The sequence below is a fragment of the Corvus kubaryi genome, unplaced genomic scaffold (assembly GCF_017639235.1).
Source record: "Corvus kubaryi isolate FWS band 111438036 unplaced genomic scaffold, C.kubaryi_AGA036_p1.0 37256, whole genome shotgun sequence".
Lineage (NCBI taxonomy): Eukaryota > Metazoa > Chordata > Aves > Passeriformes > Corvidae > Corvus > Corvus kubaryi.
In genome coordinates, this window is record NW_024581076.1 from 8,218,112 (window position 1) to 8,230,208 (window position 12,097).

Consider the following 12,097-nt stretch of genomic DNA (forward strand, 5'->3'; position numbering starts at 1 on the left):
CTCTCACTCCCTGTTTATTCCACTGTATATGCAATCTGTCTTCAAAAAGAAAATACAGAGTGACTCAGAATAAATGTGTTTTCTTCAGGGAGTTTATAGTTGGTATCCATAATACAATATTTCATTTTATATGGAACAGATTCTTATGCACAAGTTATTAATACCATTGAATCTAGGTGATCAACATATCAAATTCTAATGCTGTCCCAGTGACTAAAGCATGCTGTGAGCATTTTACCCATACCAAGAATTTTTAAAATATATTTTGGATTTACAAATCCATGTACATTATGGATTATGTTAACAAGTATAGATCATGTTAACAAGTACATATTTTTAAGAAAATGATTGAATTTTTCACTGATTTTGATTAAACCTGCTAGTGCATCCAGGACAATAATTTGCAGTTCATTATCTCAAATTCAGACAAGGAACCAAAAGAGGTTTGTTACACACAATACAAACTGGTAGCAAACAGCACCTCAGAGAGTGGCCTTTCACAATAGATTTCCTGGTGAGCTACAGATCTTCATAATGATCACCAAAAAAATCAGGGATGACAAAGCTCAGAAATTACTTGAAAATGCTGATCTCACCTTGCTTCATATATACAAGATTTTCACCAGTCCTGAGCAGCAGCTCCACAGGTAACTGCCAGAGAACTTCCAACTCCTATGAACAACCAGCTAAACATTTATTTTTTAACCATCATTATTTTCCCCAATACTACAACAGCAACTGGAAGTCCAGGCTGGCACATCATTTTTATGCAAGAGATTTTTATGCAAGTGTCATCCTCTATATCTCTGTTAACAACTCCTATACAAATTTCTATATACATACAAAATATGTAAAATTAGTTTTAGACATTAGAACAGTGGTGGATTGATGAGCCACAAGAAGAAGGAAGATTCTGCACAATAAAGGGCAGGAAGGAAAACACAGAGAGAAAACCAAAGGGAAAGATACAGATTACATAGTTCTACCCCAAAGCAGGCTAGGATACCTTTTTTTCCTTTTTCCTTTTTTTTTTTTTTTTTTCCCCAATCCAATCTATACCCTGGCTAGCCTGTGCCTACAATACTCCATTTATTGTACATCACTCATACAGCACAAGCCTTGTGCCAGACACAAATTTACTACAGTTCATTACACCTGTCTCACAATAGCTGAGATGCAAGAGGTTAGAATAGACCAGAATAAAACTCTGACTTTAAAAAAAAAAAAAAAAAAAAAAAAAAGAACAAAAAAACCCCACTTCAGAGTGTTGTAGGTCAAAAAGTTGCAGGAGGTCAATGGAAGAAGGGGTTATTCCAACAATAAATTATCATCTGGATGAAGAGATTAATTTGATGTTCAGCATTTTTCCCTCTCACTTCTACAGTAAATACTTCAATTACACACTTCAGTGTAAACACAGTAATTTCCACTCCAGTTCCATGTATCCCAGTTTTTATGCCATCGTATCTCAAGTCATTTTCCACATGAGGGATGGTAGACATTCCTGCGTAGTTCAATTCAGCAGCATGAACTTCGAATCAGTTAACGCTAAAAGCAATCAATCTACATGCCCATACATTCTTCAAACCGGGTTGGCTAAAAGCTAAAGCTCAATTCAGTTCTCCAGGGACTAGGATGATATCAAGTCTGTAGTAAATACTGCTTTTACTGCTAGTCCTGGATGGTCAGGGTCCACTTTGCTACACTGGTTGTAAACGTGAGTTTAGTTTGGAGAGGTTGAATCCAACTCTCCACTACCCACATGGGAAGGCACAATTTGCCAGAAAATGGTAAGATATACTGCACAATTCTTACAGAAGAAGTTTCTGGATAGGGTGATTTCTATTCCATATAGAAGCAACACTTCCACTCCTTTCAACCAAGAACTTAGTGTGTTCTGCTCAGACGCGCTAGCCCTTTCAAGCTGGGAATTGTTCTTTTGATCTCAGAGCTCCTTCTTGTCCAGCAATTCCTGCAGTGCTTATTTCCTACTTTTCCAATGCTTCCACTTGTGCATATTTCCCCTAATTAAAATCCCCTCTAAGTTAAAATCACTTTCTCAGTGACTCATTTTTCTAACCTCTGGGTAGCTAAACTTCTTCTCCATACCCATCACCTAAGTTTCACATGTATTTCCTGCCAAGCCCAGTAAAATTTTGGCTTCCTCCGAACCCTTATCTCCTTAGTCTCTTCCCCTTCCCTTTGCCGACTTTTACAGGATACATTTCCCCCTTTGCTGCCCGACAATCCTTTCCTACTCCTTTCTCCTCTTCAGTTATCCCATTGGTATTCACTCTTGCCTGCCTTTCTGACCACCCTTCCCGCAAAACTTATCAGGAAAAAAATACATTTATCATTCATCTGCACGTCACCCTTCTTCTCTGTCTCGGTCAGTTTCCCTCTTCCCCTCCCCGATCCCTTTTTCTTCTTCTAAACTGCGCAAAGCCGTATTCTCACAATCTCCTCCGGCATCTGCCCTCTAGCTCCTTTTGTGCTCTCTACCACATCGGTCCTGCCCGGCTCCTACCACACATCCCGAAGCCTCCACAGGCCGTCCCTCCCACCCTGAGGCCGGCCACAAACTCCATCCCCGGCAGCGGGCAAGGCGCGGCGGTGCCAGCCCAGCCCAGCCCAGCCCGGCCCGGCCCGGCCCGGCCCGGCCCGGCCGCCGGCGCTGGAGCCGGGGCGCGCCGCCAAAGCGCCGAGCTTTGGGATCGGGGCGCCCTCCAGAGGCGCCGCCGAGCCCTGCCCTGCCCTGCCCGCCAGAGCCGGGAGCACACGGGAGAGGCTCGGTGCAGCCGCGGCCGGGGGAGCCCCTGCGCTCCCTGTGGCCGAGGAGCGGAGCCCGTCCGCAGCCGCTCTGTGGCCGCTCGGCGGCTGGGGCGGAGAGAGGGAAGGCGCAGCTGGTCTCCCGCCCCCTGCTCGGCTTCTCCGTCTCCTCCTCCTCCTGGCGCCCGTCCTCTGTTCCTCCTTCCCTCCCGGCCGCGCCGGCGAGACCGCGAGAGCGGCGCCTGCCCCGCCAGGGCGAGGGAAGGCGGCGCAGCCCGCGGGCAGGAAGCTGGATGAGGACGTGTATGCGGGCAAGGCAGCCCCTCGGGCATGAAGGGGACCGCGGGGACGCTGCCCTGCCCTGCAGCCGAGCGGGGACATCAGGTAAGCGCCCCACACGCCTGCCCGGCCCGGCCCGACCCGATCCGACCCGACCCGACACGCCTCCAGTGCCGGGAGAGGGCAAGCGTCCCCTGGAAAGTTACCCTGCGGCCGCCGGCCGAGGGGCGAAAGGCAGGGGAGGCGGGCGGGAGGCGGCCCGCGGTGTAGGGTGGCACATCGGTGTGTTCGGTAGGACCCGCTTGGTGCTCCGGTACCTCAGTGCGGTGCCCGAGGCTGTGCCTCCCTCGCCGGGGCGAGGCGTGCGGTGCCGGCATCCCGCGGCCCCAGCGGCTCGGCACTGGTGCCAGCGGCCGTGCCGCGCCCCGCAGAAAGTTTCCAGCGGGGTGAGGGGCAGAGAGAAGCGGCAGAGGATCACCGCGGGACGGGAGCGTGGCGAGGGAGAAGCAGCCTTTCTGTGTTGCCGTGGGCAGTGGGTGCCGCGGCTTCCCCCCGGGTGCCGGGAGCGGTGCTGCCAGCAGTTCGCTCAACTTGTTTCACTCCGGCGTTGTTTTCACTCTGGTTTGTTGCAGCGGAATAGGATCAAGTATCCCTAGAAGTGTGAGGTCGGCATCTTTAATGGCTACATCTTACTCTTCTGTGAAATTTACCTGTTTCCTTGTGTCAATTTAGTTATGTTTAGGAAAAACAAACTGCAGTCTTACGAGAAAGAGATGCACAGCAGTACGCCTGAGACTTCAGTGGGTTTGTTATGTTGTATGACGTAACAGTCAATGAAACTGCTGTTCTTTTTGAGTCATACTTCGTTGGGGCTTTTTAATTGAACATTTGTAGATTAAGCAGAAACTTTTAATAAAATGTGTGAATCATTATAACGCTGCTGGAGATCAAATCCCAGTTTAAATGTTTTGCAATTATTTTCTTCCCCCTTTGCTCATAATTTATATAAAGGACAGACTCAAATAGTTTGCTTAGTTCTTCTGAAGTAACTTAAGGAATCAAAAGTGAACAGAGCTCCACACAGATGTTCTACAAAGCAAAAATGAACCACTTTAAAAAATAACTAATCAAAAAACCTGTACCTTGGGAAACCTCCTTCTTTCCAAGACTGAACAAAGACATGTACATTGCAAACTGCACTGAAGGTGGAAAGATTCTGGTCATTTCAAATAAGGCAATTTCCCCTTACAGAGAATGTTCTGCACTAACTCGCTTGCTTATCTGGAGATGGTCTACCATAACTATCAGCTGCAGTTCTGTTTTACTTACAAATTTTCAAATACCAAGGTAAACTCACAATATTTGTTGAAAAATCCAAAGGAAAAACTTAAATGCAATGAACCTAATTTCAATAGATCAAAAAAGTATGAGTAGGTTTTTGGTTTGGGGGTTTATTGTCTTGGTGTTGGGGTGTTTTTTGATTGGTTGTTTTTTAATAGAACAAATTTGAACCAAATTTAGGGGAGCATTCAAAAGCAGACTTCATTTAGCTATGTACATCTGTTGTTGCAGGTAACACCTGGTTGTCAGACCTTGATAAGGCACCATACTTAAAGTGATTTTCGGGTTGGGACTTTTCTTAATAAGCACATGGACATATTCCTTAAGAGGGTCTATCACAGTTAATGACCCAATGCAGCTCTAAGACTGCTTTACATATGCTCGGGCTTTTAATAATGGACTTTTATATTGCATTAAGCTGAGAGAGGGCTGAGGAAATAGAAGGATAGGCATGTATAAAACTTGAAAAGCTTCCCACTTTTGTGCGTTTTGTTCACTGGTTGGGTTTTTTTATTTTTTTTCTTTTTCATTGTCAGCTTCAAATACAACATCTCTCTGGGCTTTCATGCAAGCGGCAGGTTTTATTAAACATATGATACAATTTTCTATTGTAAAATATTCTGTAGTTCTTACTTCCTTGAAAAGATAAGATATGACTAGGGAATTATCATTTTCCTTGACAGCATGACAGTTAGAACTTGGATTGCATAGGAGCGAGCATGTGTAGTGTGTTAAAAGGAGATGTCATTCTGAACTGTCTGACTAACTTTTCAATGTGGTTTTTTTTTAGTGAAAGTGAATATATTGCTTGTAAAAGCACTGCTAGGATGTAACTAAGAGGTAAGGATGAATTAATGTAGTGATGCTGGGTTTAACTTAAGATTTTTTGTATAGTTTTAATATTTAGAAGCCTATGGATTTAGTGCCCAGTTCTGTAACCAGATATTTGAGTTAATTTTATTCATATCAGCATCTTAGTTAAATTCACAGTACTGGTACTTTAGCTATGCAGAGGTGGCATATGTTTTTTTCCTATTTAGAATATACTGAAGCAAAATGCTTTGTTTGCTAATAAGGTAGCTGTTCTGATAATGTGTCCAAATTGTATATAGAGATTGCTATCAAAAGCTGATAGAAGCTCATGTTAGAAGTGAGAAGCTTAAATGTAGCTGTGTGTCCAACAAATATTCTTTTACAGCATGCAAAATCTTAGGCAATGAAAATGGCCAGGTGAAGCAAGTGAGGCATATAAAGTGCCATTAAGGTATGGAAGTGTGAGAAGTTAGGCAAAGGGGAAAAGAGGAGGAATTTAGGAATGGAGGGTTTGGTGGTTTGTTTGGGGTTTTATTTGCTGTGGTGGTTTTTTGTTTGGTTGAGGGGGGCTTGTTTGGTTGGTTTTTGAACATGAACATTTGTTCTAAAACCAAAGTTGCCTGCTTTTGTAGGTAATGCAGACCTTGAGGATTTTGGGTAAAGGTGTACATGAAGAAACAGGTGAGGTGTTTGCTTTTACCTGAAAACTGTGGTTGCTTATACAGCTTTTTTTCTTATAGTTCTGTTTGCAGACCTTGTACTGCTATATTTAAAGACTTCTCTTAAATCATGATAGAAAACTTTTTACTTCATTGTTAAACCCATCTGGTGTGGTTGGAGTAGATAAAATCATTGTGGAACTAGTTAACTGTGTGTAGTGTTTTTACAGAAGCAAGAAAGTGGAATATACTGGCTAAAGAAAATTGCATCTCAGTTACAAGTTCAGTTCCCAGACACTGAGAAGTACGTATGATAAATCTGTGAAAAGACAGGCCTAGATTTAGGGAAAGGATTCCTTCTGGTCACCACAAACAAGTAATATTTCTGCAGAATGAGCTTTCACTTTGCGTGCACATTCTGGGTGTTTTTCCCTGTCATCTGTTACATTTCTACTTGTTTCTTCCCAACTGAAAGACTCCTCATTATTTAATTTTTGCTTTCTTAGTAACCTTTTTTAGACCTCTCATAGTTAATATTTTCTGCTGAATTCCTTTAATTTCTTCCTTTATTTCTTAGGTAGAGAATATTCTATAAGGAAATTACAGCTGTAGCCTTACCAACAAGTAAACTGTAAAGATTAGTTTCAGTTCAAGGTAGTGTGTTGTCTTTTATGCAAGAGTATTGTATTGCTGATCACTTTTACTCATGGTAACTCTAACCACCAAAATACCAGTGTAGCTACATGCTATGTGTCCTCATCTGGTATTTTCTCAGATGATTATTCTTAGTTAAACTATTTACCTTCTTTAATTGCATCTTAATTTTCTCCCAGATCATGTTTTCAGTTTAACATCGTTATTCTGAGTTGTAGTCCTGTATACCAAGATTCCTAGTTCTAGCTTCTAGATCTCCTTGGCCTTATGTCATGCTCAGATGTAAAAACTATACTCTGTCACTTCTCTTATTAATAAAGGAATAATATCTGTCAGGAAAGACTAGGGGAGCCTTCTCTTAATATGGCAATGTAACCTATTTTCTTAATTAACCGATCTAATGGGTTTCAGTCCATAGAGTGTATAAATATGGGTATTATTGTCTTTTAGAAACTATTATGAAGTCCAAAGCAGGAGTAGTATGTATTTGTTTAAGAAATGTTTTGTTGCAAAACATCACAGCTTTAAAGGAAAGAAAGTGTCTTTTAATTTAGAAACCCTTTTTAATACAATAGTTTTACTGAGCAACCGAATACCTTTTCCTGAATTTCAGGTCAAAATACTCCTGGGCAGTGTCCCTTGCAATCATATCATGTGTACTATTTGTAATTAAAATGCTGTACACAAAACCTCATTAAAATTAACAAGGTAATATAAGTGCTAGTTTTTCTTTTTAGTTTCTGACAATTATTTGTAGTAAGTGACTTTAGTCACCAAATAATGGGGAATAATATGTCAAATTATTGAGCAGTTTGGTTAACTGCTATGCTTTAGATAATTTTTAAGGCTTATTCAAGTTTCACATTTGTACGCATTTACAAAAACATTAGAGGAAAACTACAAATAGTGTTAAGAAAACTGATTCTCTGTTAGAGGTGTATGGCATTGAAATCCTTAACAATCTATGGTCTTTTCTGAAATTGCCATTATATTAAATTTGATGTTATATTTACCTGCTTTCTACTAATATGTAGACTCTTAGATTTAATGGAGTGGTTCTGAACATCTAATTATTTTTTTTTCCACTTCACTGAATTGACTCACTGTGATGTTCCAAATTAATATATTTGTCAATATTGCTGTCAAGTCACATTACATGTATCAGCCTCTGTAATTGAAGAATTGCTTTTGGAAACTACAACATATGTGAGTCATACAAAAGTACCCAAATAAATTCCTTACTTGTGGTTGTGCATTAAGCATTCAATACTTCTGAGGATATATTTATTATAAATAATTCTGAAAACTTCATAATATCATGTCTGTGTAAACCTGGAGAGATAGCTTCTATTTGTTTTATAAAAATTGCACTATGGAATTTGGATTTTGTATGTTGAACACCCTTGCTGTCTATTATCATCAAAAATATTGTAAAAACATTGGTTTTCCAAGTTGTAGAAAAGTAGATAGCTTTTAGAAGTTTTGAGAAAAAGGTTCCAAGATTCAAGAAATTGTACAGCATACACTGAAAACTCCATTCATTAATCTAAAAATGACAAAATAACATATAGAAGTTGATTCTAAACCAGCAATTTATTTGATTTCAGAAACAAGGAATTTTTGTCTGTAACTGTCAGTTTTCCCAAATTATTTATTTGCTAATGAGGAATTGTAAACGAATATGCAACATTATGTGAGAAAAATGCTGTATGTGAAAAATCATAGCATAATACTAGTTCCCTGACTTGATTTTCTTGGACGCAGCACTTCTTCAGGCTGTGAAGATTTTTGCTTGGAGTTTTGAAGACAGCCCTATTTTTTTACATACAGAGGTGCATATGCACATAAATAAAAAGGACTTTTCCTGGTGCTGATTTCAAAACTTGGAAGTACTTAAATCAAACAACCAAGGAAAGAGAAACAAAATGGAAAGATCTGGCTGATAAAATAAATTTCACTGGAATCTCTCAATCCGTTCTCAAAAACAAACTTCCCCAAATCATTTGAGAAAGAAGTTTGTAACCAGTCTTAAAGAGACTGCAATAGCAACCATTGTGGAAGTCCACAGACATCCTGCCTCCTCCTCCTCGTTATTGGAACCAACATTGAGTTCTGAAGCCTTCTATTCTTTAGAAAGAAGGTTCAGTTTTTAGTATACCATTTGCTGTGTCTTGGCAGTGGTCAGAGTTATTTATTTGGCTGAAGTGCAAGGTCATATTACTTCTCTCAGGACATTTCATTGTTGGATGAGCTGTGTTCTTCATGGTTCTAGAAAGAAGTCAAGAGGTCTTCTCAGGATCTTTTAAGGAATGTGATGAGCTTAGTAAGCCTTTATACAATGGGATCTTCTTCCCTTAGTTCACTGGCTGGCTAATGCAAGGTCCTCCCAGAAGTCATAGAATCATAGAATGGCTTGGGTGGAAAGGGATCTTAAAGATCATCCAGTTCCAAGCCCTGTGCCATGGGGAGGAACACCTCTTACTACACCAGGTTGTACAAAGCCCCCTCCAAGCAAACACCAGAATGTCCCAAAAGAGTTCGGGATCATACAGTAGTCTCTGTATTACTGGAGGAAATCATACTCGTAGTTAGGGATTGCGATCTGTGTGGGGGAACGCTCAGGAATGTACGCAGGAGTCTGAGTTTCAGCACCTAATGTGGAAATGGCTGTGACTGTGCTGCCAGTGTAATTGTCCGGTGCAGCAAGCACAGTGCTGCAGGAAGATGTGTGTGCTGTCTTTACTTACTGTAAACAAATAGTTTTAGTGAGTGACACCAGGACAGATAGCCTTCAGAGAGCCTTCTACTGTAGTCTGATTAAATCATCTTGTCAATTATGGCATTTTAATTCAAGAACATTTAATGCTTTCTTCTTGTTCAGTCTGTGTAGAGAAAGCTACGGTATTAAATGTTGATGGTCTGAATCACTTACTACACCTTTGAACTTAATAGTCATGTTAAGCTGTGGTACTGCTTGGTTTAAATACCACCTAAAAAGGCAAAAAAAAGCAGCTGTGCTTTGGGGGTTAAGTACACTCACTCATCATGGCTTTTTTAAGGATGGAATTACCACGACATTTCAGTCAAGTTTTGCAACAATTTACCCAAGGTATCACTAAGGACTTCTCTGTTCCAAAAGATTTTCAGGTTAAGCATTGTAGACATTCTGCAGTTCTTGGTGCAACTGAATGTAGCTTTGAAAGCTACAGCAATATTACAGTGTTGCACAGGTCTTTATGCATTCTCTTACAAGGGTATACATTAAGAAATTGAAAATGCAACTAAAAATACTGCATTTTAAGGAGTACAGTTGGTTTCATGTTACTTTTGAGCATTGCATTTGCACCAGACTTGAGGCTACTGAAATCTTGAATTCTAAATTCTCAAAGGAAAAGCGAAGTCAACTTTACTTAGATCAGCAGTGAAAATTGTGCCTGTCCTCCAACCAAATTAACAGGGCTTCAAGCAAACCATATGCATTTATGGGAAAAGGTATTTTTTTGTCTTCTTCAATAGTATCCTTTTGTTAGCATATGCTGTCTTCTTAACTGCACATTTGACTGATGGCTGAGAGCAATATAGCAGTCTCATCAGGCCTGCCTTTTTAGGGGAAGTTATTATGGTACTTCTGAAGTGTCTGCAGTAACCCATCAACATGGGTTATTGGGTTCTTAATACTGTATAAATAGGATATATGTATGATTCTGCTCTTTGTCCAGCTTGTATCTTGCCTTCCTAATCCCTATTTAGAGATTTTCCAAGAATAGGGATCGCTTTTGTCTTTTTAAACACTAGCATTTGAGCAGTAAAGGAAGTATGCCTAGATTGTAAAGAAATTTTCACTGTCATTGCTTTCTTATTCCCATAAGTGAAGGTTAATCATTTCATTAGACAAATGAAATATCTGTGCTAAAAGGAAGCATCCCTCCCTCTCTTTAAGTATGGTGCTTTTATCATCTACTTTTATCTACTAATGATTACCAAACTGTTCTCAGTTTTGGGAGTATTTTGTGGTAATCTCTCCAAGACACGTCTTAATATTTTTTCTTGGAATTTTTAGTGTCGTACAACGTCTCGTACACTACACATACTGAATTCTTTGGAATATTTTGAAGTTATGTGTTAATTATGCAGTTTTTGTCAGGAGCCATATTCAGATATTTTTGTGTTGGTTTTTTTGTTTGTTTGGTGTCTAAAGGGTAGGTTAACTTGCAGCCAGTTGAATCAGTAACCCAAACTAAGCATCCATTGTTACTGTTTGCTCAGCTGAGTCCAAAAATATGCTAAAAACAAATCCATTCAGTCCTCCGTTCCAACAAAAAATGCAAGCGTGCCCAAGCATGCCAGTGAATTCTTGTCTCAGGTTTCCAGTAGAGTTGGCACCTATATCTGCATGTATGTCTTTGAGCATGCCAGACCTTTCTCTGTGATGGATGCAAAACTGATTGAAGACATTATACTGACAGATAATAATTTTTGGACATGCATGCTGATTCATGTATTCTCTTTAGTCCTATCATTAAGCTGGTGAGGAAGTGCAGAAAATTTTGCCATTTTCCCAGCCCACATTTCCAGCAGATATTTACTGCATCCACTCTTGGCTGACAGGCTTACTTCAAGGTCCATGCCTATCAAGAAATCAGCACCTCATGCAAATATCCAAGAGTTGAGGCCATCTGTGAAATCTGCTCCTCATCTATCCATCATTAGGGTTTATTGATTGTACTGTTATTTTCAGGTATAATCTCTGATCAGGGTCAGTCTCTTTCCCATGAGTACTGCAGCTTTCAGCCCACTGTGTAAATGATGAGCATGGACTCGAGGCTTTTTGCAGAGTGTGCAGAAAGTCATAATTAACAGCAAAAGTGACTAGATGAAAATAATTTTTATGGCTGCCTGTAAAATCCTGTTTTTGTTTTAATTGCAGCTCCATAAGGTTTTGGAAAATTTTGTTGAGCTATGGGAATACTTTTTTGGTTGAGTTCTCTACAAGCTTACCTTACAGCTATGTCTGCAAGTCACTTATTTTTGCAGGCAATTTTTTTTAATTCATGTGGCAAAATATTCTAAAAAAGTTAATATAGGTTAATATAGGTTTACTAGTTAGCACAAGATTACTTCTTGGCACTTGAATTTGTCTTTGTCTTGTGATTTTTCCATCTCTTACTAATGAGTTGTGGCAGTATTCTCCAAATACAATGCCTTCATGAAAGCAGTAAGTTAACTAAAACAATCAGCAATCATATTTTTTCTACTTTATTGGCAATTGTGAAAAAAGAAGAAAATGCATACCCGACAATAAGCAGCTTGACTGAGGTTGGTTGTAGTCAACAAGCTGTCTCTGCAATTAGCTGCAACAGACATCATCTAGAAGTAGCCCAATCCTGGTACAAATCTCCTGATAGTTGACTTTGAGTAACTCTGGTAAATGAATTCATTCTTTCTGTTCATCCTTTTGAATAGCTTATTATTGCAGACCTTATTCTAAAGGAGATGCTGGCATGTCTTTTCTTCCTGTTAGTTTTAGATGTAAATTCGTTTGGTATTAAGTACATGAATTACGCTTTTTCACAATCTAGGTC

General features: G+C 40.0%; 1 protein-coding gene across 6 annotated transcripts in view; it reads left to right on the plus strand.

Moving 5' to 3' along the window:
* The first annotated feature begins 2,951 nt into the window (after positions 1–2,951).
* The window catches only part of SGCG (sarcoglycan gamma), a 110,657-nt gene continuing 101,511 nt past the window's right edge, over positions 2,952–12,097 (plus strand). For 4 of the 6 annotated variants that reach the window (XM_042023966.1, XM_042023968.1, XM_042023967.1 and 1 more), the window contains exon 1: positions 2,952–3,153. The gene's annotated coding sequence lies outside the window, so the exon portion shown is untranslated. The remainder of the gene's footprint in view (positions 3,154–12,097) is intronic. The other 2 variants (XM_042023971.1, XM_042023965.1) reach the window with 1 other exon arrangement.